Source organism: Puma concolor, chromosome A1, assembly GCF_028749965.1.
Source record: "Puma concolor isolate L17-30 chromosome A1, mPumCon1.1.hap2, whole genome shotgun sequence".
NCBI classification, from domain to species: Eukaryota; Metazoa; Chordata; class Mammalia; order Carnivora; family Felidae; genus Puma; species Puma concolor.
The window spans coordinates 236,599,136-236,625,360 of NC_141667.1; the positions used below are offsets into that span (position 1 = coordinate 236,599,136).

A 26,225-nucleotide genomic window follows, 5' to 3' on the forward strand; every position below is an offset into this window, starting at 1 on the left:
AACACTGGACAGTGACATGCAGAAGAGTGAAACTGGACCACTTTCTTAGAACATACACAAAAATAAATTCAAAATGGATGAAAGACCTAAATGTGAGACAAAATCCTACAGGAGAACACAGGCGGCAACCTCTTTGACCTTGCCACAGCAAATTCTTACTAGACAAGTCTCTGGAAGCAAGGGAAACAAAAGCAAAAATGAACAACTGGGACTCCATCAAGATAAAAAGCTTCTGCACAGCAAAGGAAATAATCAACAAAACTAAAAGGCAACAAATGGAATGAGACAAGATATGTGCAAATGACATATTGGATAAAGGGTTAGTATCCAAAATCTATAAAGAACTTACTAAACTCAATATCCAAAAACCAAATAATCCAGTAAAGAAATGGGCAGAAGACATGAATAGACACTTTTCCAAAGAAGACATCCAGATGGCCGACAGACACATGAAACGATGCTCAACATCACTCCTCATCAGGGAAATACAAATCAAAACCACAGTGAGATACTACCTCACACCTATCAGAATGGCTAAAATTAACAACTCAGGAAACAGCAGATGTTGGCGAGGGTGTGGAAAAAGAGGAACCCTTTTTGCACTGTTGGTGGGCATGCAAACTGGCTCAGCCAATCTGGAAAACAGTATGGAGGTTTCTCAAAAAATGAAAAATAGAACTACCCTACAACCTGGCAACTGCACTACTAGGTATTTATCCGAAGGATACCAAAATGCTGATTCGAAGGGGCACATGCACCCCAATGTTTATAGCATTGCTATCAACAAAAGCCAAATTATGGAAAGAGGCCAAATGTCCACTGATGAATGGATAAAGAAGAATCAACACACACACGCACACAAACACAATGGAACACTACTCTGTGTTAAAAAAAAAGAATGAAATCTTGCCATTTTCAATGAGGTGGATGGAACGAGAATAGATCATGCTACGTGAAATAAGTCAGGCAGAGAAAAACAAATACCGTGTAATTTCACTCATGTGGAATTTAAGAAACAAAGCAGATGAACATAAAGGAAAGGAAGGAAAAATAAGATAAAAACAGAGAGGGCCAACCATCAGAGACTCCAAATACAGAGAACAAATCGAGGGCTGCTGGAGGTGTGGTAGGTGGGGGGGGGGGAGAGGGCTAAATGGACGATGTGCATTAAGGAGTGCACTTGTTGGGGTGAGTACTGGATGTTATTTGTAACGATCAATGACTGGGTTCTATTGCAGAAGCCAAGACTACACTGTATGTTAACTTGAATTTAAATAAATTAAAAATTTTTTAAATAAATAAACCAGTTAGTTCAGAAAAAAAGTTGTATACATATAGAATAGCATACCACTCTGCCATCAAAATAGATGAAGTCTTGCCATTTGTAACAACATGGATAGAGCCAGAATGTATTGTGCTAAGCAAAATAAGTCCATCAGAGAAAGACAAATATACGATTTCACTCATATGTGGAGTTTAAAAAACAAAACAGGTGAATATATGGGAAGAGGGAGAAATAAATGGAAACAAACCACAAGAGACTCTTCATGATAGAGAACAAACTGAGGGTTGATGGAGGGAGGTAGTGGTTGGGGGGGAGATGGGCTAGATGGGTGACGGATATTAAGGACACTTGTGATGAGCACTGGGTGTTTTATTTAAGTGATGTATCACTGAATTCTACTTCAGAAATCAATATTGTACTGTATATTAACTAAGATATTAATTTTTTAAATGTTTAAAAATTACATATAATTTCATTAAAATCTTATTTTAAATACCCAGAAACCATTTAAAATCCTGTTGTAAAAGAGTATTTACCCAAATGAGAAAATATTCACAGTTTATAAGGTGGGGGACAAAAATAAGCTTCAAAATAGCATGTTTATTATGATCCTGTTTATGTGTATGGGCATATACACACATCTATAGATACATCAGACAAGAGTGGAATCATATGCCCCTTATGTTAACATTGAAATGTATGAGCGTTTCAATATTATTGACGGGCGCCTGGGAGGCTCCGTTGGTTGAGCGTCCGACTTCGCCTCAGGACATGACCTCACAGTCCATGAGTTTGAGCCCTGCGTCGGGCTCTGTGCTGACAGCTCAGAGCCTGGAGCCTGCTTTGGATTCTGTGTCTCCCTCTCTCTCTGCCCCTCCCCTGCTCATGCTCTGTCTCTCTGTCTCAAAATAAAAACATTAAAAAAAAAATAAGTTCAAGTCCAAATTTTTGCTAGCCATCAAAAAGGTCTTATAATGTTGGACTTTTATATTTTCTGCTATCGAAGACTATTGTCAGAGGTGTAACTGATGCTTCCTTTCTAGCACCTCAGGGTAAACGGTCACAGGTTTTTGTAAAGAATACCAAGATATCAGGGACATAGTCTTACCCTGGCCCCTAAGATTAACCTTTACCCTAAACCTGATCCTAACCATAACCCTAGATCTGAGGGGAAAAAAAAAAAAGAAGTGGTATATGTATGCAATGGAATATTACTCAGCCATAAAAAAGAATGAAATCTTGCCATTTGCAATAATGTGGATGGAGCTAGAGATTATTACACTCATCAAGATAAGACAGTCAGAGAAAGACAAATACTGAATGATTTCATTCGTATGTGGAATTTAAGAAACAAAACCAACGAGCAAAGGGAAATAAAGAGAGAGGCAGACCAAGAAACAGACTCGTAGCTATAGAGAACAATCTGGTCGTTACCAGAAGGGAGGTAGTCGGGGGATGGATGAAATAGGTGATGAGGATTAAGGAGCGCACTTGGTGTGAGAGCACCAGGTATTTTTTGGAAGTGTTGAATCACTATATTGTACACCTGAAACTATTATTATACTGTACATTAAAATTTAAATAGGCACCTTAGTAGGTGCCTTAAAGAGGCACCTGGGTGCCTCTTAATAGGCCTTAAAGAGGCACCTGGGTGGCTCAGTTGGTTAAGTGTCTGACTCTTGATTTTGGCTCAGGTCATGATCTCATGGTTCTTGGGATTGAGCCCCGTGTTGGGCTCTGCATTGACAGCACAAAGCCTTCTTGGGATTCTCCCTCTCCTTCTCTCTCTGTCCCTCCCCTGCTTGTGCTGTCTCAAAATAAATAAAACTTTAAAAATAAATAAAAACTTAAAAAAAAGAATTGCCAAGAAAGAGTATCATGTGCCCAGATGGGTTATTTTTTTAAAATTTTTCATTACTATATATACATACACACACACACACACACACACACACACACATATGAACACAAGCAGGGGAGAGGGGCGGGGGGGGAGAGGGAGAGAGAGAGGGAAAGAGAGAGAGAGGGAGGGAGGGAGGGAGGGAGGGAGAGAGAGAGAGAGAGAGAGAGAGAGAGAGAGAGAGAGAGAGAGAATCCCAAGCAGGCTCCGTGCTTAGCGTGGAGACTGGCATGGGGCTCAATGCCACAGCCCCAGGATTATGACCTGAGCTGAAATCAGGAGTCGAACACTCAACTGACTGAGCCGCCTAGGTACCCTATTTTTAATTGAAAAAGAAATCATGTTTTTCAGATTGGAGTAAATGCCCCCACCCATCATAAATTGCATGACACTGTGTCAAATGATACTTTAGGCAGTGATCCTTTTTAGAAATGCAAAACTCCTTGTCTGCCATCTTGAATGGCATTATTTTTATATAAATGGCTGCTCTGTCAGTCCCTTTTATCATTTTTGGAAAATAGATGATTTTAGTCAAGACTTACTGAATTTTCTAGGTGATACACAAAGAACAATCCCACTACATAAATAAATCCTGGGAATACAATGTACAACACGATACAGTTAATGATACTGCATTGTATATTTGAAAGTTGCTGTAGTAGACCTAAGAGTTCTAACCAAACCCACAAAAAATTGTAGCCATGTGTGGTGATGGATGTTAACTAGACCAGTAAGTCACAATAAGGGTGATCATTTCGCTGTATCTGCAAATATTGAGTCATCACCTTGTACACCTGATACTAATATAATGTTATGTCAACTATATCTCAACTTTAAAAAAAGGACCCAGGATTAAGAAATCTCCAGTTATTTAAATATCTACAATTTATTTTCCCATTTGGGCAGCACAGTTTATTGGACTTCCAAGTTGAAAATAAGAGCAAACCTACTTCAACCAGTTTATGCCCCTAAAACAAGATAATAAACTTAGACCCAAGGACTTTGAGAAGCCAACTTAGTCACAATTTTGTGTGCCTTTAGGGGAAACAACACCAACACCTTAGAAAAGTGAGTCCTTCCCCTTTTATATGTGTCATTTATATTTAGAAAGTTGTAATTTTCCTCGTTAAGGAGAACAAACGCAGTGTAAGCCCCCCCCCCCCGCCCCCCGCGATGAGCCGGCCAGTGAAGCTGTCCAGATGCCTCTCCCCCTGACCTTGCCTTTCCCAGCGTGTCCTGGGCACGAGCAAGAGGGACCCCGCGAATCCCACGCAGCTGCCATGCTCCCAGAAGGGAATCCCCCCTCCAAGAATATCAATCTTTTCTGCTGACCTGAGGCCCATACCCCTGTGGCCACGGCCACGGATGTCCCCTCCTCATGGGCCTCGGGTGACGGAAGGAGGGAGAGAGCACTGCTACATTTCCAATCGCGCCGCTCAAGGCTGCAGTTCTGGGTGCTCTCACCTCCTCCAGCTGCTCAAATCCTTCCTTCCTCTGGTGTTCAAATAAAACTAGATAGAACCCACAGTCAGACTACTAGGGAAAATACGGCATCCTTCTTCAATCCATCCAAGGATCCTCAGATCTTGTTTCTACTACTCATCTCCTCTCCCATTTCTCACCTCAAGTAGAATCCTTGATTTCTTTTTCATCCCCTTGAAGCTGTTGCCTTCTCTCTACCTTTCTTCAACTTAAACTTGGAGCACAGTCTTTTTTCTTTGATTTGCTTAAATGTCTCGAACACAAAACAACTAATGGAATTTTTTTTTTAACTGAATATTTGAAATGTGGGGTGGGAGTGGGTAAGGAAGAAGGGGAAATATACTTGCACAAATGTTGGGATGACCAACTATGCCCGTTTGCCTGGGACTGATGGTTCTCCTGGGATGTTGGACTTCCAGTGCTAAAATCAGGACAGCCCTGGGTGAACAGGGATGGAGTGGTCATCCTAAGTTGGACTGCTAAAGAGACAGGACTCAACGTGACAAAGCTTTGTCATTTACAGTTTATTGCAGGAAAAGGATATACTTTAGCAATAGCACTGAAGTAAGGCAATACATCACAGTCAGAGGCGGCCCCAAAGCAACACCAGCTCCCAGAATCTCCCTCTGTGAGGGCCAGTGCAGACCCTTTCTCTGTCTCGGATAGGAATTTACTGACTTGTGCCCGGAAAATCTCAAAACCAGAGTCCAAAATATAACCTTAGCTGTTTCTTTTTTTTTTTTTTTTTAACGTTTATTTATTTTTGAGATAGAGAGAGACAGAGCATGAGCGGGGGACGGTCAGAGAGAGAGAGGGAGACGCAGATTCCGAAACAGGCTCCAGGCTCTGAGCTGTCAGTGCAGAGCCCGACACGGGGCTCGAACTCACGGGCCTCGAGATCACGACCTGAGCCAAAGTTGGATGCTTAACGGACTGAGCCACCCAGGTGCCCCGAGCTGTTTCTTATGCCCTCTAGGCATGCTCTTGATTGGATATAGAACCAGTCCAAATAGCAAGGTGCCCTGGGGACAAGCGGGTCTCACCGAGACAAGGTGCAGATCATGATTCTTATCTTTATCAGTAAGCAATGCTGACAAGCTGGTACAAACTCATCGGACCCACGGTTACAAAGAAACACTATCACTCCCTACAGCACATTCCGTAGCTTGACCAGGGGTTAGTGCCCTGTATGGTCCTCAGTACAACAGTTCAGGTCAATTCCAGGTCTGCTGGGGTTAACCCTCCCAGCTCATATTGGACCAGCAAAACAAGAAACTTAGAATGGTATGTACTTTTATCATTGTGAGTTTTCTGGCTTCTTCTGCCAAAGTCAGCTTCCAGTTAGCCCCTTCTTGGACTCCTGCTTCCTTACTGCAATTTCAGCCCAGTTTCTGTCCTCACTTCTCATCTCCCACCCGGCCTTCCTGTTTTTCTAGCCTTTTAACTCTACTTCTCAGGATGCCACACAAACTAAAAAGTCTTCATATCTTACTTTGCAAAGCAATTTGATTCACTTTGCTGGACTCTAAGGTCTCACAAGCAGTGTCCCATCTCTTCATCCTCACCCTCATTATCATCATGATTATAGTTACTACCACAGGAGTGGCAGGAGCAACGCTTAATATAGGCCCTACTCTGTCCCAGGCCCTGAGCACCCTACACATACGATCATATTTCATCACCACAACAGTGCTACAAAGCAGGGGGTGTTAATATCCCCATTTTACAAATGAAGAAAGTGAAACAAAGAAGTTCAGTAATTTTCCCAAGGTCACTCAAGTTATAAATGATGACGTGAGAATTCCAAGCTAGGCACTCCGGCTGCAATGTCTTTGTTTCAAACACTTCACCGTACTGCTCCAAAATGGCCCGTCACGGTATTTCACAGGCAATTCTCTTCAGAGACATCCTGCCACTTTTAATCAGTATTTTGGAAAATCAACAGCACAGAATAGAAAGGCAAAGTGTTTTCAAATCACTTCTAAAATTACACCAATAATTTGTAAACTACAACACGTTTTAACAAAAAAAAAATTGCAACTATACATTCAGACATTTTTGAGAATACATCCATAAAACAAAGAAAGAATGGTATGAAAAGGACAAAGTAAAAAATGTGGAAGAGTTCCTGACAATTAAAAATAATACTGTAAGATAAAGTAAATACAAACGGGGGTCTGGAAGATAGAGTTTGGTCAATATCCTACGATATAGAGAAAAAAGAAGAGGTTATGAAAGAAGAGATAGGAAATGTAGAGAATCAATCGAGAATGTTCAACACCGAACTAAGAGTGAGTACAAAAAGGAAGGGACAGGACAGGGAAGATGGGGAATCCGCGAAAAGCACTTGAAGATTACTTGCAAGGCTGAAGAAAGGCACAGTCTTTGCTGAAAAGAACCTGTTGACAGGGACCAAGATGAAAAAGAAGAGACAGCTGTATACACAACCTCATACACCAAAGACATGCTGCTGGAAGCATCCAGAGAGGAAACAGAGGTCATTAAGGAGTAACTGATGGCTAGAGTGGCACCACCACGTGACCCAGGCCAGTTACCTTCATCACTCTGTACTTCGGTCTCTTGATCTGTAAAAGGAGGATAAAATAGTATGTATCTCAAAAAAGTGTTGTGAATGGTAATAGGAATTTGGGGAATAGGGCAAAACAGGAGGATCCCGAGCTCACCCCATCCCATGTACGTACCGAAATAACAGCCACACCTTGGCGACTAACTCTGAAGACACCTGAAGACCGTCAGGACAGACCTTCCACAGCTAATCATGCAGAAGAGGCCAAGACCCAATGGGCAGGAGGGGCAGAGACACCGCCGGGAAGTGAACCCCCCAGTGAGACTACCCACAAACGGGAGGGACATCACAAGCATGAAAAAATGAGAGGCTCGGACCCCACACAGGCACACTCGGGGCTGGAGACCATAATGTCTGGCTTTGAAAACCAGAAGACTTAACTCAGGGAACTTTTAAAATCGGCAGGGCTTAACTCTGGGTACTTTAATATCAGTGGGCTTAACTCTGGGAAAGCCAGAGGGCAACAGGAAATGGAGTCCCCATCCTGAAAGAGCCAAGATATTAAATAACTCAGCCCGAGACACAGCACAGAAGCACTAGTTTTAAAATGCATGGAGTACACACGAGAGAGATTTATTGAGTAATCTCAGAACACGTGCTGGAAGGGCAAAGATCTACAGGACATTTCTCCAGAAACACAAGCACCGGCAGGTGCCATTTCTCTTCCCCTCCGCCCAGCCTGGTAGCCGGACACGCGTGGGAGACAACGCTACACTCCCCATCTGCCCTGCTAGCACTACGTGCCCGCCGGACGTTCCCCTGTGGACCCGCCCCATCCAGTCCACCCAACCCCGGAGGTCCCTCCAAAGCAGCTCCTGCCCTGCCACAGCCGGCAGAAGCCACAGCCAGAGCCAGCGCCACTCCCGGCGGCTCCTGCGGAGGGAGGCAGGGGTGGAAAGCAACACCACACGCCAGCATGCCCGCGGTCCCCGCAGTGGCCTCTTGGCTGGCTGTGTCGGGGACAAGCCTTGCCCTTCGGCAGATCTGCAGCCGTGGCTGTGAGTTAACTCAAAGAACTGAACTTGGCTAAAGCCCACTCAAGAGCCAGCAGTGGCTGCACACAGGCCCCTCAACAGCACAGGAAGGAAACCCGGATAGGTGCACCCAACCAGGAAAAGTGGGACACTGCAGTCGGCTGCGCTAAAGACAACTGCAGCCCAGACATGACAGGAGGGTGCATGCAGTCCGTCCAGGGGGCACCCTGGGGCACCTGGGTCTGGTGACAAGAGGATCGCATTATAGGACAGCACATGACCTCTTCAACGTTTGTTGTTGTTGTTGTTGTTTTTATTTATTTTTGGGACAGAGAGAGACAGAGCATGAACGGGGGAGGGGCAGAGAGAGAGGGAGACACAGAATCAGAAACAGGCTCCAGGCTCCGAGCCATCAGCCCAGAGCCTGACGCGGGGCTCGAACTCACGGACTGCGAGATCGTGACCTGGCTGAAGTCGGACGCTTAACCGACTGCGCCACCAAGGCGCCCCAGCACATGACCTCTTCTATACAAGGCCGTTACTTTCAACACCAAGAGCTATAGCTGACCTACTTAATACATAGAAACGAACACAGAGTTAGACAAAATGAAAACACAGTAGAAGATGTCCTGAATGGAAACAAAACAAAACAAAACCAGAATCACAGTAAAAGAGCCAAAAAAAAAAAAAAAAAAAAGACAAGCAACATGCCTGACAAAGAATTCAAAGTAATGGCCGTAAAGATATTCATGAGACTTAAGAAGAGTGGATAAATTCAGTGAGAAATTCAACAGAAATTTTTAAGAAATATTAAAAAGAAACAGGCAGAGCTGAAGAATTCAATCTCTGAAAAAAACAAACACATTAGAGAGGGAATCCATAGCAGACTAGAGGATCCCAGCAGCAGAACGTATCAGTGACCTGGAAGACAGAGTAACGAAAAGCAACCCAGCTGAACATCAAAAAGAAAAAACAATAAAAAACAAGAATAGGTTAAGGGAAATCTAGGACATCATCAAGCATATTAAGATTCACAATTTAGGGATCCCAGAAGGAGAAAAGAGAGGAGGCTGAAAACTTATTTGAAGAAATAATAGCTGAAAAATCCCCTAATCCGGGAAAGGAAACAGACATTCAGGTCCAGGAAGCAGTGAGGGCCACTAACAAGATAAAACCAAGGAGATCCACACGGAGACATATAACAATAAAAATGGCAAAAAATAATGATAGAGAATTTTTAAAGCAGCAAAAGAAAACAGTTACATACAAGGGAAACCCCATAAGGCCATCAGCTGATTTGTCAGCGAAAATTTTGCAGGTCAAAGGGGAGTGGCATGATATATTCAAAATGTTGAAAGGAAAAAACACCTACACCAAGACGACTCTACCTTGCAAGGTTATCATTCTGAATAGAAGGAGAGATAAGACATGTTAAAGGAAATCCTTTAAGTGGAAATAAAAGGCCATACTTAGAAGGAAGCTATGGAAGAGAAAAATTTCACAGGTAAAAGCAAACATATAGTAAAGGTACTAGATTAATCACTTATAAAGCCAGGATGGAGGTTAAAACACAAACGTAGTAAAATTAGTTGTATCTACAAAAATCAAGCAAGGGGTATACGACATAAAAAAATGTAAAATATGACATATACATAAAATATGGAGAAGGAAGTAAAAATTGAGTGCTTTAGAATGTATTCAAACTTCAGTGACCATCAACTTTAATACAGACTGTTATGCACATAAGATGTTATATATGAACCTCATGGTAACCACAAATCAAAAACCTGTAATAGATACACACAAAAAAAGAGAAAAGAATCCAAACATAACACTAAAGAGAGCCATCAAACCACAAAGGATGAGAGTAAGAGAAGAAAGGAACAGAGAAGATGTATAAAAACAATCACAAAACAACAAAATGGCAATAAGTGTATACCTTTTTATAACTACTTTAAATTTAATGGGGCACCTGGGTGGCTCAGTCGGTTAAGCGTCCGACTTTGGCTCAGGTCACAATCTCACGGTCCGTGAGTTCGAGCCCCACATCGGGCTCTGGGCTGACGGCTCAGAGCCTAGAGCCTGCTTCCGATTCTGTGTCTCCCTCTCTCTCTGCCCCTCCCCCGTTCATGCTGTGTCTCTGTCTCCAAAATAAAATAACGTTAAAAAAAATTTTTTTTTAAATAAATTTAAATGGTCTAAGTGCTCCAATCGAAAAACATAGTATAACAGAATGGATTAAAAAAAAAAAAAGACTCATCTATATCCTAGTTACAAGAGACTCACTTCAGACTTAAAGACACATGCAGACTGAAAGTGAAAGGATGGAAAAAAGTAACACGCAAATGGAAGCAAAAAATAAAGTGGGGCAGCAATACTTGACAAAACAGACTTTAAAACAAAGACTGTAACAAGAGACAAAGAAGGGCAGCCTATGGTAATAAAGTGATTAATCCAAAAAGAGGATAGAACAATTGTGAATATCTACGCACCCTACACAGAAGCACCTAAACACATAAGCAAATATTATCAGACATAAAGGTAGAAGTTGACAGTAATACAATAATCATAGTAAGGGACTTCAACAGCCCACTTACATCACTAGATAGATCATCCAGACAGAATGCTAACGACTGTTTAGTGGCTATGAATGACACATTAGATCAGATGGACCTAACCAATATATACAAAATATTTCGGCCAAAAGCAGAATATACATTCTTTTCCAGTGCACATGGAACATTCTCCAGGATATATCACATTTTAGACCGCAAAACAAGTCTCAATAAATTTAAGAGGACTGAAATCATATCAAACACCTTTTCTGACCACAATGGTACGAAACTAGAAATCAAACACAAGAACTGGAAGCAACACAAACACACGCAGGCTAAACAACAGGCCTGCTAAACAACCAGTTGGTCAGTGAAGAAATCAAAGAGGAAATCAGACTCTTAACTACAGAGAACAGACTGATGGTTACCGGGTCGGGGGAAGGATGGGTAGAATAGGTGATGGGGAGTAACGAGTGCACCTGTGATGAGCACCTGGTGTTGTATGGAGGCGTTGAATCACTACATTGTACACCTGAAACTAATATTACACTTTTGTTAACTACCAGGAATTTGAATAAAAACTTTAAAAACTTTTAAAAAGGAGGAAATTTAAAAATACATGGAGACAAATGAAAATGAAAACACAATGCTTCAGGGGCGCCTGGGTGCCTCCGTTGGTTAAGCATTCGACTCTTGGTTTTTGGTTTCAGCTCGAGTCATGATCTTGCAGGTCATGAGTTTGAGCCCCATATGGGGCTCTGTGCTGACAGTGCAGAGCCTGCTTGGGATTCTCCCTCCCTTCTCTCTCTGCCCTTACCTCCCCCCGCCCCCTCTCTCTGAATTAACTTAAAAAAAAAAAACAAAACAAAACCTCACAATGGTTCAAAATCTTTGGGATGCACCAGAAGCAATTCTAAGAGGAAATTTTACAGTAATATGGGCCTACCTCAAGAAAAAAGAAAAATCTCAGGGTACCTAGGTGGCTGTCAGTTAAGCATCCCACTCTTGATTTTGGGTCAGGCCACGATCTCACAGTTCGTGAGTTCAAGCTCCAGGTCGGTCTCTGTGGTGATAACATGGAGCCTGCTTGGGATTCCCCCTCTCCCTCTCTCTCTGCCCCTCCCCTGCTCACGCTTAAGCTCGCACTCTCTCTCTCTCTCAAAAATAAGTAAACATTAAAAAAAAAAGACATAGAAATAACAACCAATACCACAGAATTACAAAGGGTTATTACTCTATTTATTTGAATCTTCATTTGAAAAATTATATGTCAGCAAATTGGCCAACCTAGATGAAACTGATAATTTCCTAGAAACATACAATTTTCCAAAATTGAATCGGGAAGAAATAGAAAATCTGACCAGATCAATTACAGTAATGAAATTAAATCAGTAATCAAAAACCTCCCAAGAAACAAAAGTCCAAGACCAGATATCTTTACAGGTGAATTCTACCAAACATTTAAAGAAGAGTTAATACCTATTCTCAAACTATTTCCAAACAATAGAAGAGGAAGAAAACTTTCAAATTCATTTTATGAGGACAGCATTACAGTGATATCAAAATGAGATAAAGACACTACAAAAAAGGAAAGATACAGGCCAATATCTCTGATGAACATGGAGGCAAAAATCCTCAACATTATATTAGCAAACTGAATTCAACAGTACATTACAAAAAATCATTCACCATGATCAAGTAAGATTTATTCCAGGGATGTGAAGGTGATTCATTATTTGCAAATCAATGTGATGCATCACATTAAAAAGAAGGATAAAAACTGATCATATAAATAGATGCAGATAAAGCACTGAAAAATTCAACATCCATTCATGATAAAAGCTCTCAACAAAGTGGTAACATATCTCAACATAACAGCCATATAGGAAAAAGCCACAATTAACATCATACTCAATGGTGAAAAACTGAAAACTTTTCCTCTAAGACAAGGATGTCCACCCTCACCACTTTTATTCAACATAGTACTGGAAGTTGTAGCCACAGAAATCAGACAAGAAAAATAAATAAAAGGCTTCCAAAGCAGTAAGGGAAAGTAAAACTATCACTACATGCATATACAGGACATGACACTATATAGAGAAAACCTCAAAGACTGCACCAAAACATGACTAGAACTGATTAACGAATTCAGTCAAGTTGCAGAATACAAAATTAATATACAGAAATCTGTATCATTCCCATACCCTTAATAATGAAGTAGCAAAGATATTAAGAATTAAGAACTTAAGGAATAAATTAAGAATTAAGAAACAATCCCATTTATAATCACACCAAAAAGAATAAAATACCTAGGAATAAATTTAACCAAGGAAGTGAAAGACCTGTCCTCTGAAAACTATAAGACACTGATGAAAGAAATTGAATAAGACACAAATAAACGTAAAGATATTTCATGGACTGGAAGAACAAATATCGTCAAAATGTCCGTAATACCCAAAGCAAGCTACAGATTTAATGTAATCCCTATCAAAATGCCAACATTTTTCACAAAACTAGAATAATCCTAAAATGTGTATGGAACCACAAAAGGTGCCTGAATAGTCAAAACAATCGTAAGAAGAACAAAGCTTCAGGCATCATAATCCCAGATTTCAAGATATTCTACAAAGCGACAGTAATCAAAACAGTATGGTGCTGACAGGAAGACAGACACATAGATCAATAGAACAGAAGAGACCCCCAGAAATAAATCCAAGCTTATACAGTCAATTAATCTACAACAAAAGAGGTAAGAGTATACAACTGGGAAAGAACAGGCTCGTAACAATTGGTGCTGGGAAAACTGGTCAGCTGCGTGCAAAAGAATGAAACTGGACCACTTTCTAATACCATACACAAAAATAACTCAAAGTGGATTAAACACCTAAGTGTGAGACTTGAATCCATAAAACTCTTAGAAGAAAATATAAGCGGTAATTTCTTTGACATCAACCATAGCAACATTTTTCTAGCTATGCCTTCTAAGGCAAGGGAAACAGATGCAAAAATAAACTATGGGACTACACCAAAATAAAAAGCTTGGAAATCATTAACAAGACAAAAAGGCAACCTAGTGAATGGCAGACAATATTTGCATGTAATATCTAATAAGGGGTTCATATCCAAAATATATAAAGAATTTACACAATTCTACATTAAAAAACAATAATAATCTGGGGCACCTGGGTGGCTCACTCGGTTAAGCGTTTGACTCTTGATTTCAGCTCAGGTCATGAGCTCACTGTTGCAGGATCAAGCCCCATGTCAGGCTCCATGCTGAGCCTGCTCTTGCTCTAAATAAATAAATAAACATTAAAAAACCAACAATCCTACTAAAAATGGCAGAGGACCTGAACAGACATATTTCCAAAGACAACATACAGATGGTCAACAGACACATCAAAAGATGCTCGACATCACTAATCATCAGCAAAATGCAAATCAACACCACAATGAGTTATCACCTTACATCTGTCAGAATGAGTAAAAGAAAAAAAATTAAAAAAACGAAAAATAACAAGTGTTGATGGGGACGTAGGGAGAAAGGAACCCTTGTGCACTGTTGGTGGGAATGCCAACTGGTGCAGCCACTGTAGAAAACAGTATAGCGTTTCCTCAAAAAATTAAAAACAGAACTACCATATAATCCAGTAATTCCACTACTGTGTGTTTATCCAAAGAAAATGAAAACACTAATTCAACAAGATATATGCATCACTATGTGTATTGCAGCATTATTTACAATAGCCAACATACAGAAGCATCCCAACCGTGGTATGTATATACAATTATAATTTTATTTTTTTTTTAACTAAAAGCAGCAGCAGCTTGGAAAAGATCATCTTTCTAAGGATGAAACAGTTTGGTGGACACACAGATTTGGCTTTCCCATACAGACTGGGGCAGGAGAATTAGAATGTTTGTAAATAATTGAGAGGACTTTATACAGTAGATACTACAATCGAGAAGTGGGATTACACTAAAGACATGAAAAAGGCATGTATTTCTTTTATTAAGAAAAAAAGAGGGGCACCTGGGTGGCTCAATTGGTTAAGAGTCCAACTTTGGCTCAGGTCACGATCTCACGGTCTGTGAGTTCGAGCCCTGCATCGGGCTCTGTGCTGACAGTTCAGAGCCTGGAGCCTGCTTCGGATTCTGTGTCTCCCTCTCTCTCTGCCCCTCCCCCATTCATGCTCTGTCTCTCTCTGTCTCAAAAATAAAGAAACATTAAAAATATTTTTTAAAAAAAGGGAGAAAGAAAAAAAGAAAGGCAATTAGAAGCCTCTGTAAAACCCAAAAACTATTAAAAAAAATTATGCTTCTGAATATAAAGGAAAATAAAAAGTTGCATGACATTGAACAGTTGATGGCATATAAAAAGAAAGAGATGGAGAGAAGAATAAAGAGCATATATTTGGGGGCGCCTGGGTGGCTCAGTCGGTTGAGCGTCCGACTTCGGCTCAGGTCGTGATCTCGCGGTCCGTGAGTTCGAGCCCCGCGTCGGGCTCTGTGCTGACAGCTCAGAGCCTGGAGCCTGCTTCCGATTCTGTGTCTCCCTCTCTCTCTCTGCCCCTCCCCCTCTCATGCTCTGTCTCTCTCTCTCTCTCTCTCTCTCTCTCTCTCTCTGTCAAAAATAAACATTAGAAAAAAAATTGTTTTAAAGGCTAAATATTAAAAAAAAAAAAAAAGAGCATATATTTGTCCTCAGAGCCTGTCACAGTTTAGTTGACCTGAAGCCAGTAAAATTGAACACAAAGAGCTGTAGAGAAGGAAAGTTAATACGAAAATACTACTCAGCTCGGCAAGGAATATACAGAATAAAAGGAATGTAAATACTTTTCCTTGGCTTTCAATGCCTACACTCAGCCCTCAATGAAGCACGCAATGCTTAGAATGCAAACGTTAACAGCTCTGAAAATGTAAAGCAAAGGTGTAGTTGACAGAAGAGGAGATAAGACAGGTACAAGTAAAGGTGCAGTTCTTAGAAGGAAAAAAACTACAGAAGCATTCATTTATATAATAGAGTTGCGATGGACCGAGTGCTTTCCCTAAAATTCATATGTTGGAACCCTAGCCCCTGGTGTGACTGTATCTGGATAAGGTTTTCAGGGAGATCGTTGAAGTTCCCAAGGGTGGGGCCTTAACCTGACAGGGCTAGCGTCCTCCTAAGAGTAAGAGACCCCAGAGATCCCTCTGTGCACAGAGAAGATGTCATGTGAGGACACTGAGGATACAGGCATCTAGAAGCCAGAAGGAAAAAAGCTTCAGTAGAAACTAAACCTGATGGAATCCGGATCACGGGCTTCCAGGCTCCAGAGCTGTGAGAAGATAAATTTCTGTTGTTTAAACCCCCCAGCCTGTGGTATTTTGGTGTGGCAGCTTGAGGAGACTAACACAGGCGTCAAGAAACTGATGCGGATGGAAGAACAGTGGAAGTTTACAAATATAAAGTTACGAAGGTGGGTGACCCAGAGAAAATGTTTAAGTAACGTAATTATTGTAAATTGAGGCCCAAAAAGCGGGGTGAGTCTATGAGGCCCAAGAGCGGGGTGTGTGCTATGTGTGGTTCCAAAATGAATGCTTATCTCAAGTAGGCAGGAGAAAATGCATTAGGAGGCAGGAGAATAAACAGTCCTTGCTCTTGGGCAACCTTCTCAGAGCTCTACAAGGAAATGGGGTCCACGCGTCCTCGCTCGAGACGCACAATTGTGATCAGCAGATTCTAACATGTCATGAAGTGGTTCCTGCTTCCAGGTATTCACGCACTTGTGTAAATTATCCACAGAATACGGTCAAAGGGATGTGGGAGGTCATGAGGTTCAATGACAGACTCCAGATTTCATCTGGCCATCTTTCTGGTTCTCTCTCTTGCTCGCTCTGCTGACTGCTAGCTGCCAGGTGGTGAGCTATGCTGCGGGAAAGATGATCCAGAAAGATGCTGAGGCCTGCAGCCGCCTGCCAGCAAGGACTCGCGGCCTTGAATCTGACAGCACGTGAGGAACTGAATCCAGACAATGAGCACGTGAGTGAGCCTGGAGACACATCCTCCTCCGATTGGGCCTCCAGATGGGACGCAGCCCTGGACGAGGCTCACCTTGACGGTAACCTCACGAGGCACCTTCATCTAGAGGGCCCAGCTAAAGCACATCTGCATTCCTGCCCCCACACGTTCGGTGAGATTATAAATGTTCGTTGTTTTTAAGTCTCGAACATTTGGAGTAAATTGTTATTTGGCAATAGGTAAGTAATAAAAATTTCTTTATCATTTGTGGACTTCAATTTTGATTTACTTTTCTCATCTGGAGTTGTGGCCAAGGTCACATCTGGGGCGGGACAGAGACTGCCACTGGTCTACCAACAATCATTCTCCTCATCTTCCCTATTAACTCAGTCCCATCACATTTACCACATTTCCTAGCTTCCTTGGAAGATGCCCATGTGACACACTTTAGGCTAAACAATCTAAAAGCAGACTGGGGGAGAGGGCATCCAGGAAAGGCCCTTAAAAGAGGACCATACCCAGCTGGCACATGTGTTTTACTGCTCTTCATTTCTTGCTTCATTCCTACGTGGGCCTCATGCTGGCGTCACAGCAGCCATGATGCACTGTGAGGCAACAAGTACCTCCTACAAGTGAATGAGTGGAAAGACAGGAGTCCAATCTGTAATGGCACCCTGGAAGCATAAACCATCCCTAATCTGACCAACGTAAGGCCACTAATTTGGTTAAGCCGCTGTTTGTCAGGTTTGAGTTACCTGCAGCCAAACTTAGTTCCTAACTCAAACACAGGTTCTTGGCACGGCTGCTGCTGAGATGTAGGTGGTTCAGCCTGAGCTCACCATTCAAAAGCTTTCCCTGTGCCACACATTCTGAATTCACAGTATCTACTGATATCCTCTATGAAAGAGTATTTATCACACAAGAAACTTATTTTCTCTTTTTCACAAATTTCTGTTTATAATAAAAAGAATGATGTTTCTAGAACATTTAGTACAGGGGAAAATAAAATATAACACCCACTATGGTCCTTAATCAGTCACTTAATAAAGAATTAAATTATATCAATACATATTGAATGCCTTAAAATATATATATATATATATATAAAACCTTTGGCATAGCAACTCCGCTTTCATTTTTAACCTAAGAAAGTAACTTGGTAAGTGGAAAATACAGGTGCTATCAGGGAAGTTTTCGGCTAAGCCACGGAAATTCCAAAAGACCTTCTGAATTTCTATTTGACTGAGATTAGCCCTATTCTGCTGAAAATCTTTGACGACTTCCAACTGCACTTAGAATTAAATATAAATCCCTACACTGGTTTCCAATCACAACCACATGGTCCAGTCCCTCCCTCCTTTCTCCCCACTTCCCTCTGTCCCTTTTCTACTCTTTCCCACTCAAAAATTCCCATTCATCTCTTACACAGAGCAGAATCATCTCCTGTTTTAAAAAAAAATTATTTTTGAGAGAGAGAGAGAGATGAGTGGGGCAGAGAGAGAGGGGGGGGGAGAGAGAATCCACACTGTCAGCACAGAGCCTGACTCGGGGCTCGATTCCATGAACTGTGAGATCATGACCTGAGCCCATATCAAGCATCAGATGCTTAACTTCCTGAGCCACTCAGATGCTTTAGAACCAACTCCTTTTTCATGGTCACTTCCCACCTTCCACCACCAAGTTATTTAGTAAAATATTATCTATCACTCTTTTTATGGGCACCAGTAATTAAATTTTCATCCTGTTACATTTCCTAAGGTAACTCTGTTGGTAGATGTATCAGGTCATTCTTTTTTTTTTTTTTTTTTTTAATGTTTACCTATTTTTGAAAGAGAGACACAGAGCACAAGCTGGGGAGGGGCAGAGAGAGGGAGACACAGAATCCAAAGCTCCAGGCTCCCAGCTGTCAGCACAGAGACCGACACGGGGCTTGAACCCACAAACTGTGAGCTCATGACCTGAGCCGAAGTCGGTCTCTTAACCGACTGAGCCACCCAGGCGCCCCTATCATGTCATTCTTCCTCAGAAATACTAGTGGTATTCAAAACTGACCAACCTTAATCTTTCTAAGTAGACTGTTAAACAGACCTTATTGTAAGCGGTATTAAGTGGTGATCTCTACATGCTTTTTCTAGTGGAAACTATAGGTATGTGGGTATGTTGGGGAACGTGATCACCAAGTGACCCATGAGCTGGATCAGGGCACTCCGAGGCTCCTCACTCCCTCCACTTCCTTGGAATGTGGGTTCCATTTGTCTTTCCTGCTCCCAGAGGCAGCTCCAAGGACAGAGCCTTGAGATGTGGGTGTGATGTTGAAAACACCTGCATGGTATATGTGACTGAGCCCACTTAGGGCCTCATTAGGAGTTTTAAGATCTGGAGGTGGGTGCAGGTATCCGTTCGTCTTGCAGCAGCCCAAGACAAATCTCGTATGTATGTTCCCTTTGCTATTATTAAAACTGTCACCTACCAACCTACAGCGGCCTGCCTCTTTCTTTGGTTTCTCCCTGCCCTCTGCGGACAGGGGCAGGCTCCAGATTATACCAGAAAAGCTCCCAAGAGGGCTGTGACACCACCGATACAGAACCCTCATTGGGTCCGCCATGCCAACATGTCTTAGCACACAAATCATCTTCAGGTTAAGAAGGTATACCATTCAACAGTGGCCATGATGTTACTAGTAACTCTTCAGAGTTGTATTCACTATTCACATAGACAACAACCCCTCTCTACGTTCAAAGAATATTTTGGCCGTATTCCTGGAAAAGGCAGTAAAAAGATGTGTACGAAGTGAGCCAAGAAGGAACCAAGAAATGGCAGAACGTACTGAAAAGGGATTCACCTTTTGTCGCAACTTATTTAAGTCCCTCCACTGTTGCCATGGTTGCAACATCACACAGCGGCCAGAGCCTGCAAGGGTCTGGGCACATTCCGGAAATAATTTTACTATTTCAGGTTTTGCCAAAGATACACTAAGTACAAGGAGCCTTTTACAACAGCCAAATGGAGCGATCAGGGAAGCAGCTGGACACACAGAAGGAATGCTGAGGGAAGGGGCTTCGGATGCAGATCTACTGGCATTGATCTCTAGGTCAGGAGATGACCTTGCTTAGGGGACGGCTGAGGGAGAAGAGAAGGAAGCCGAGGCCCGCATCTTTAGGCGTCTTAACGTGCTGTCTTAACCACCCCCCCCCCCAAATCTTGAGTAAACGTCCAAAACACATTACTACCTCACTAGTATTTGGGGGGTCAGATGAAAATGCCTGGGCTCTGTCTTGGGGTCAGCACACGCAGAATGGCTTTAAGTGAAAAGGGAACTTTTTCCAGAGGTAGCAAGAACACCCTGAAACCTGAAATCTCTGAAAGGCGGCTGTGCTCCCATCAGGAGGTGGGGGTGGGAGGATGGGAGAGGACTGAGTCAATGCGAACCAAATGACAGCAAATAAAGAAGCTGCCCCCCGCTGCCGTGGGGGTTACACAGGTCATTTTCCTATGGGTGACTATCTGGTGAGGGAAAAATTATTAAATACATGATTTACTTTGACAGAGTCTTGCCCGTTACCTAAAAGCGATGCTTTTCCCAGCCACTGAGGCTGCTCAGAAGATTTCCTGACACACAAACTAGCCCAGCTGCGGACCACCCTCTGGAAATCATCTGGGAAGATTTCCCGTCCCAAGACTTCCTATTAGAACCTCATTTCCACTCAGGAGGTCTTCCTTGGAGGCCTCCATGGAACGCAGCTTATCAAACACATCTGCAGTCCGTTGCCAGCCTGCATCTCTCAAGGCTGATGGCTCAGACTTTGTCTGTTGCCGTTTGGTTTCCTAAGCAGTAGGACCCGAGGTGGAACCTCTGTTCTGCCCACGTCCTCCCCAAACAGGCCGGCCACAGCCACCCGTGGCCTGGGGCGCTGCATCCATTCTGCTGACTTCTGCACTTGGGCCCCTACTGGCCCCTACCCTACATACAATGGAATTCGTTACATAAAACTTAAAAAAAAAACAAACAAACCCTAAAGATAAACAAAACCGATTCAGATATCCTTGGACACTTCGCTTTTCAAGAACTTTGCTTCTGCAGAACAAGGAGGCCTCCCCTAGGGTCTCTCGCAGTTTTAACATCTAGAATTGCCTTTTCTGGGCAGAGAGGCGGGGCCTGGCCCGGGACCCGTGAAACTGGGGACGCGGCCACGAGGACGAGCCGGCGCAGCACCTACCAGGGTGTGTGCGTGAGCTGGGCCGAGGGAAGGGGCGGGAAGCCGGCCAGAGGAGGAAGGTCGCCCCCTGCGCGTACGGAGTCCAGGCCCGCGTCCTCGGCGCGGGGCCTCCTTCACGCCGCCGCGGGTTCCTCCGCTCGGAAGCCCGAGGGCAAGGAGCACGCCTCCCGCGCGCCTCGAGAGCTCGGGGACGGGTCGCCCCCGCCAGCACACCCCGCCCCAGCTGCTGCCAGGCCACCACAGCGCGTGCTTCCCACTCTTCCTTTCAACGACTCCGGGCTCCTTTCGGGCCCTCGGCGCGAGTGCGCGTCCCAGCGCCGGCGGAGCGGGACCGGGGCGGGGCTCCCGGGGCGGAGGGGCGGGGCAGCGCCGGGGGCGGGGCTCGGGCGGAGCCGCCGGGGCGCAGGTGGGCAGGGGAGGGCAGCGCGAGGCCCGGGCGGGGCAGAGCCGGGGGGGCAGGGCTTGGACGCGGCGCACGTGCGGGTGGGAGAGTTAGCGGGGCCCGGCGGGGTTCGGTGGGACGCGAGGCGGGAGGGAAGGGGAGGGGCGGAACGCAGGTGGGAAGGAGAAGGGCAGGGTTGCCCGGAGCCGGGGAGGCGCCCTCGCTCTGCACCCTCCTTGCATCCCTGCAGAGAACATCCACAGTGGGGCGCCGGGGATGAGCCGGGGAGTTTGGCGCCCGCGTGTGCTTAGGCGTGTGAGCCACGCCTGCCCGTGCATTTTAATCCGCTACGGAGTGGAGAGTGCCTGAGAACCCCGTTAACAAACCGTTTGCTCCTGGAGGCCTGGGGATGGGTCAGCTCTGTGCAGAGGGTTGCCTCGGAGCGTCTCCGGGAATGTTCTGGACACATCCAGCCTTCTCCTTCCTCACCCACCCAACTAGCTCCTCAAAAGCTCCACACGCCCGCAGCAGCAGTTTTCAGTGCGGGCTCCGGTGTTACCATGGAACTTGTCAGCAACCCAAATTCTTAGCCCCACCCCAGATCTCCTGCATCAGACGCTCAGTCACTGGTTGACTCTCCCCAGCCCGGATCTGTGTTTCTTCAAGGTCTCCAGGTGATTTTTCTGCACGCTAGGAATGCACACCGGCGCCCATAGGGGCCCTCCTTTGGGTTTTATCGATATACGCAGAGAGCGCACACGGAGACTTAAAACACAGACCCACAAACTGATCACACGTTCATGTGTTTCGCTTTTTGCCAGTTTAACCGGCTGTTTAGATAGAAGTCCAGATCTTGCTGAGCTGTGAGTGTAGATAGCCATGCCGTAGAAACCCGTTTCCCAGAGACTTCGATGCTGAAAAACTCGAAAAGGGCATTCTTACCTTTCGAATTTCCAGGAAAATTGAAAGCCAGGAGATTTGGCTTTCAAGGCAACAGTAAACCAGTAGAGTCACTGAGTCATGTATCCTATTTCCTCCTCCAGCCAAAAATCACCTACATGAAAAATGTGTTTCCAAAATCCGTTGTCTGGTCCTTAATTTGTTCATTTTCTTTAGATAATTCTAAACAAATTTCTGAAGCTTCTAGTACAAGCGGTAAGAGCAAATGTTTATAAACCACGTTCTTTACTGGTTTGATAACATTGTTTTGATTATTCCTCTGAAATGGGATTTCTTCTTCTTTTTTTGCCCCTTAATGGCCTCTTTTTGTTTGTTTTGATTGATACTTATTTGATTGCCTACGTGGGATCTAAACTAGATTGGAGCGACATTCAAAATTCCAATCCATTCAGGGTTTTCTTCCTCCCATGGTCTAGTCTGTATTTGTGCTTTCCACAAAATTCCTAACTCTGGTTCTCCTGTCCTCCTGATTTACCTCCTTAATTTGGTCCCTTGGCTCACCAAGCTCTACTGCTTTTTATAGGCACTTGGTCTTTGTCCCTGTCCCCTCCTGGTAATTAGTTCAGACATGTGTTCACTGACGGCAGCCATCTGGTCATGACCTCATGCTCTTAGCATTCTTGATTAGCCCCATTTTATGGTAAACTCACTGACAGTCATCAGCAAACACCAGACTTTCCTGTCTCTCATATTTAGATAGATATTTCAATTATTTTTATAATTAATAAAGTCTCTCATAAATAAAAACAGGGAATTAGAATTTGTTCACTCTGATAGGAATTGTTGAAGAGCTTTGGAACGCTGCAAGTCCCACCAGAAGACACCAGGGGGCGTGAGAGACACTTTTTCTTTCCCCCACTTTTGGCCCAGTCAAGTAATTTGTGAAGAAAACACTTAGCTGCCATGTGATGCTTTGTAACTTTTCCACCTAGGATACCTGTATTTGTTGGGTTTTTTTTTTGCATAGTTTATATATTTTCCTATTATGAATCTTGGTTTTACCTCTGTCCCCTGCACTGTGTAAAAATCTAACTGGCTATGTATTAACTGAAAATAAAATATCTGGGCCCATAAATTGGTATTCGTCGGTTTCATGTAACTGACTCCCAGTGCAGTAGCTGAGGCCTGGACATGCGTTCTCTCTTGTGTCAAGCGGCACTCTTCTACTTCAGAATATTAGGATATGTTCAAAAGGTGCTTTAGCGGGGGAAATGTGGTAGTAGGAAGTATTGCAGAGTTTAACTGGATCTTTAAAACTCATTCTTATGGATGGGGTGCCTGGGTGGCTCAGTCGGTTAAGCCTCCTCCAATTCACGGTTTTGACTCAGGTCATGATCTCATAGGTTGGTGGGTTCAAGCGTCATGTAGGGGGTCTGTGATGGTGGCATGGAGCCTGCTTGGGATTCTTTCTCTCTCTCTCTCTCTCTCTCTCTCCCTCTTTCTCTGCCCTTCCCCCAATTGTATTCTCTCTCTCTCAAAATAAAATTAAATAAATAAAATTAAATGAAAAAACCTCACTTTTATGGAGAGCAATGTATTTTAATTTCCAGATCTGAGTAATGAGTTGAACGTGTCATGATAAGACATGTTTGGTTTTCCCATATTTCAACGTTTATTTATTTTGGGACAGACAGAGACAGAGTATGAACGGGGGAGGGGCAGAGAGAGAGGGAGACACAGAATCGGAAACAGGTTCCAGGCTCCGAGCCATCAGCCCAGAGCCTGACGCGGGGCTCGAACTCCCGGACCGCGAGATCGTGACCTGGCTGAAGTCGGACGCTTAACCGACTGCGCCACCCAGGCGCCCCAGTTTTCCCATATTTCAGACAGTGTTCCTGGATACATGGAGACAGTTCACTCTGGCCAAGTGTTCCACAAGGAGCACGCCTTCCCAGGATGTGCACTGGCTGATTTTCATCTTCTAATTCCACAGCTCTCAAATACATACAAGCTAATTTTCTTGATACTGATTTCAGAAGTAGCTTTGTAACTATTAACTAAATATTAAGCTATTCCAACAAAAAACTCCAATACAGGAAGTAGAATTATTTCCCCTCCTGGGTGTGTCATTGCTTACCTTCGAGAGGAAAAGATACTTTAAAACTTTTTTTCCTGTACCTTATACACGATCTTGTCCTCCCTCATGAACTCCTTTCTTCTGCAGTTTCCAAATAGCAACTACAGCTGTCAGCAGAGACGCTTCCCCAGGGATTTTGTGGCCACTAATCAATTTCACAGCTGGAGGCAAAGCACTTTGCTGGGAAATATTTTTTGCATGACATACAAGGTGCTTTGACCTTGTCGGGGCAGCCAGAGGGTTAAGCTTAAGGAGTAAGGGAAGCTGGAGCGGAGCGAGGGGGCCACAAGGACTGGGCTCCTCTGCCAGTTACCTTTCCCCTGCCCGCTTTCATTGTTCACAGACCTTGCAAGGAACAGGGAGACTGCAACTCTTCCACCGGCCTCCTCCGGGAGCAGAGAGCTGGGAGGGTCAGAGCTGTCCCGTTCTATCTCTCGACTGTGCACAAGACCCAAACTGAAAGCGTATAAGGAAGAAAAATGCTCCTTTTGAATGACCCTTACCTGGTGGTTCTTCACGTTCAGTGGGCGTCAGAACCACCTAAAAGGTCTATGGAAGCTCTCCAGGGCTCTGATCCCGTGGGTCCGAGGTAAAACCTGAGCATCGGCACTTCTAACACATTCTCCGATGATGCTGAGGCTGCTGACCCTGGAAACACCTTGAGAACCACTCCTCTTCTCTATCCAATCAGTGTTCTGTCTTTCCCTCGAGTATTTACTCACAAGAGAGTTTGTTCCTTTGTGTCTTTCTCACACTGCTTCAATTCCCAACACCTTTCTTCAGATGTCAGCTTAGTCTAATCAGAGGAAGGTGGCGGACTAACAAAGCATATGGTCAAATAATTATTCTTGCCTAATTTTAGAGTGAATGCATCAGAAGAATAATAGAGAGGACTGTCACATAAAATCCTAATTTGAACAGATTTCCTTTCTTTAAGCCGCAAAGCATATTTCATTGATAAGTAACTTTCATGAACTCAGTACACTTTTACTGAGTACCTGTGCGGGTCTGGGGTGGGATTACCAACATTTCCTTCCATCCAGAGTCTTTTCCCAGACAATCAAATTGGCTTTCATGCACAGATATCAGTTTCCAAATGGAATGGACCCTCTTCATTTCCTACCCAGAATAAATTGTCCATCAGGCCGTAGGATGACTTCCTGTAAGTGACCAACTCCATTCTTGCCAGAGCTCATGCCAGAGACTGTATTAGAGAATGTAGCTCTATAACTCCAGAACATGGTTCTGGAGGCAGATAGATCTGCTTTGGACCTGGGAAATCTTCCAAACCCTCAGTTGTGTGCGTGTGTGTTTTTTAAGTTCTAAACTGGAGATGATCATTCTTAACTCACGGAGAAGCACCGAATCCATGCTTTGGGTTGAATTTTTAATGGTCAGGTGGTAAAGTCACGGAAGCCAAAGCCAAATATCACCGTCTTAACATGGATTTCTGGAATAAAAGAATAAGCCTGAAATGTTCTTAAAAAAAAAAAAAAAAGTAGCCATTAACTGTATCAGTTATTTATTGTCACAATAGGGCTGGGCGACCACAAACTTCCATGGCATATAGTAACTGCAAAACTTCATTGGCATCCGATAATAAACATTCATCTTTCAGCATTCCGTCTGGTCAGCTGGGTGGTTGTGCGCTTTTTGCTCTGAGATCCCAGAGGATCTCAGCTAGGTTCCAGTCTGCTCACTCACCTGGCTGCAGTCACCTCACAGGTCAGCGGGGGGCTGACTGGTTTAGGATGCCATCACAGTCTCTGCTCCGAATGGTCTCTCCTACTCCAGTAGAACTTTGA

General features: G+C 43.7%; 1 long non-coding RNA gene across 1 annotated transcript in view; it reads right to left on the minus strand.

Moving 5' to 3' along the window:
- LOC147584880 (uncharacterized) overlaps positions 1–21,137 on the minus strand; it is a 128,853-nt gene extending 107,716 nt beyond the window's left edge. The window contains exon 1 of the long non-coding RNA XR_015254047.1: positions 21,002–21,137. This is a non-coding gene — a long non-coding RNA (uncharacterized LOC147584880). The remainder of the gene's footprint in view (positions 1–21,001) is intronic.
- Between the last annotated feature and the right edge of the window lie 5,088 nt (positions 21,138–26,225).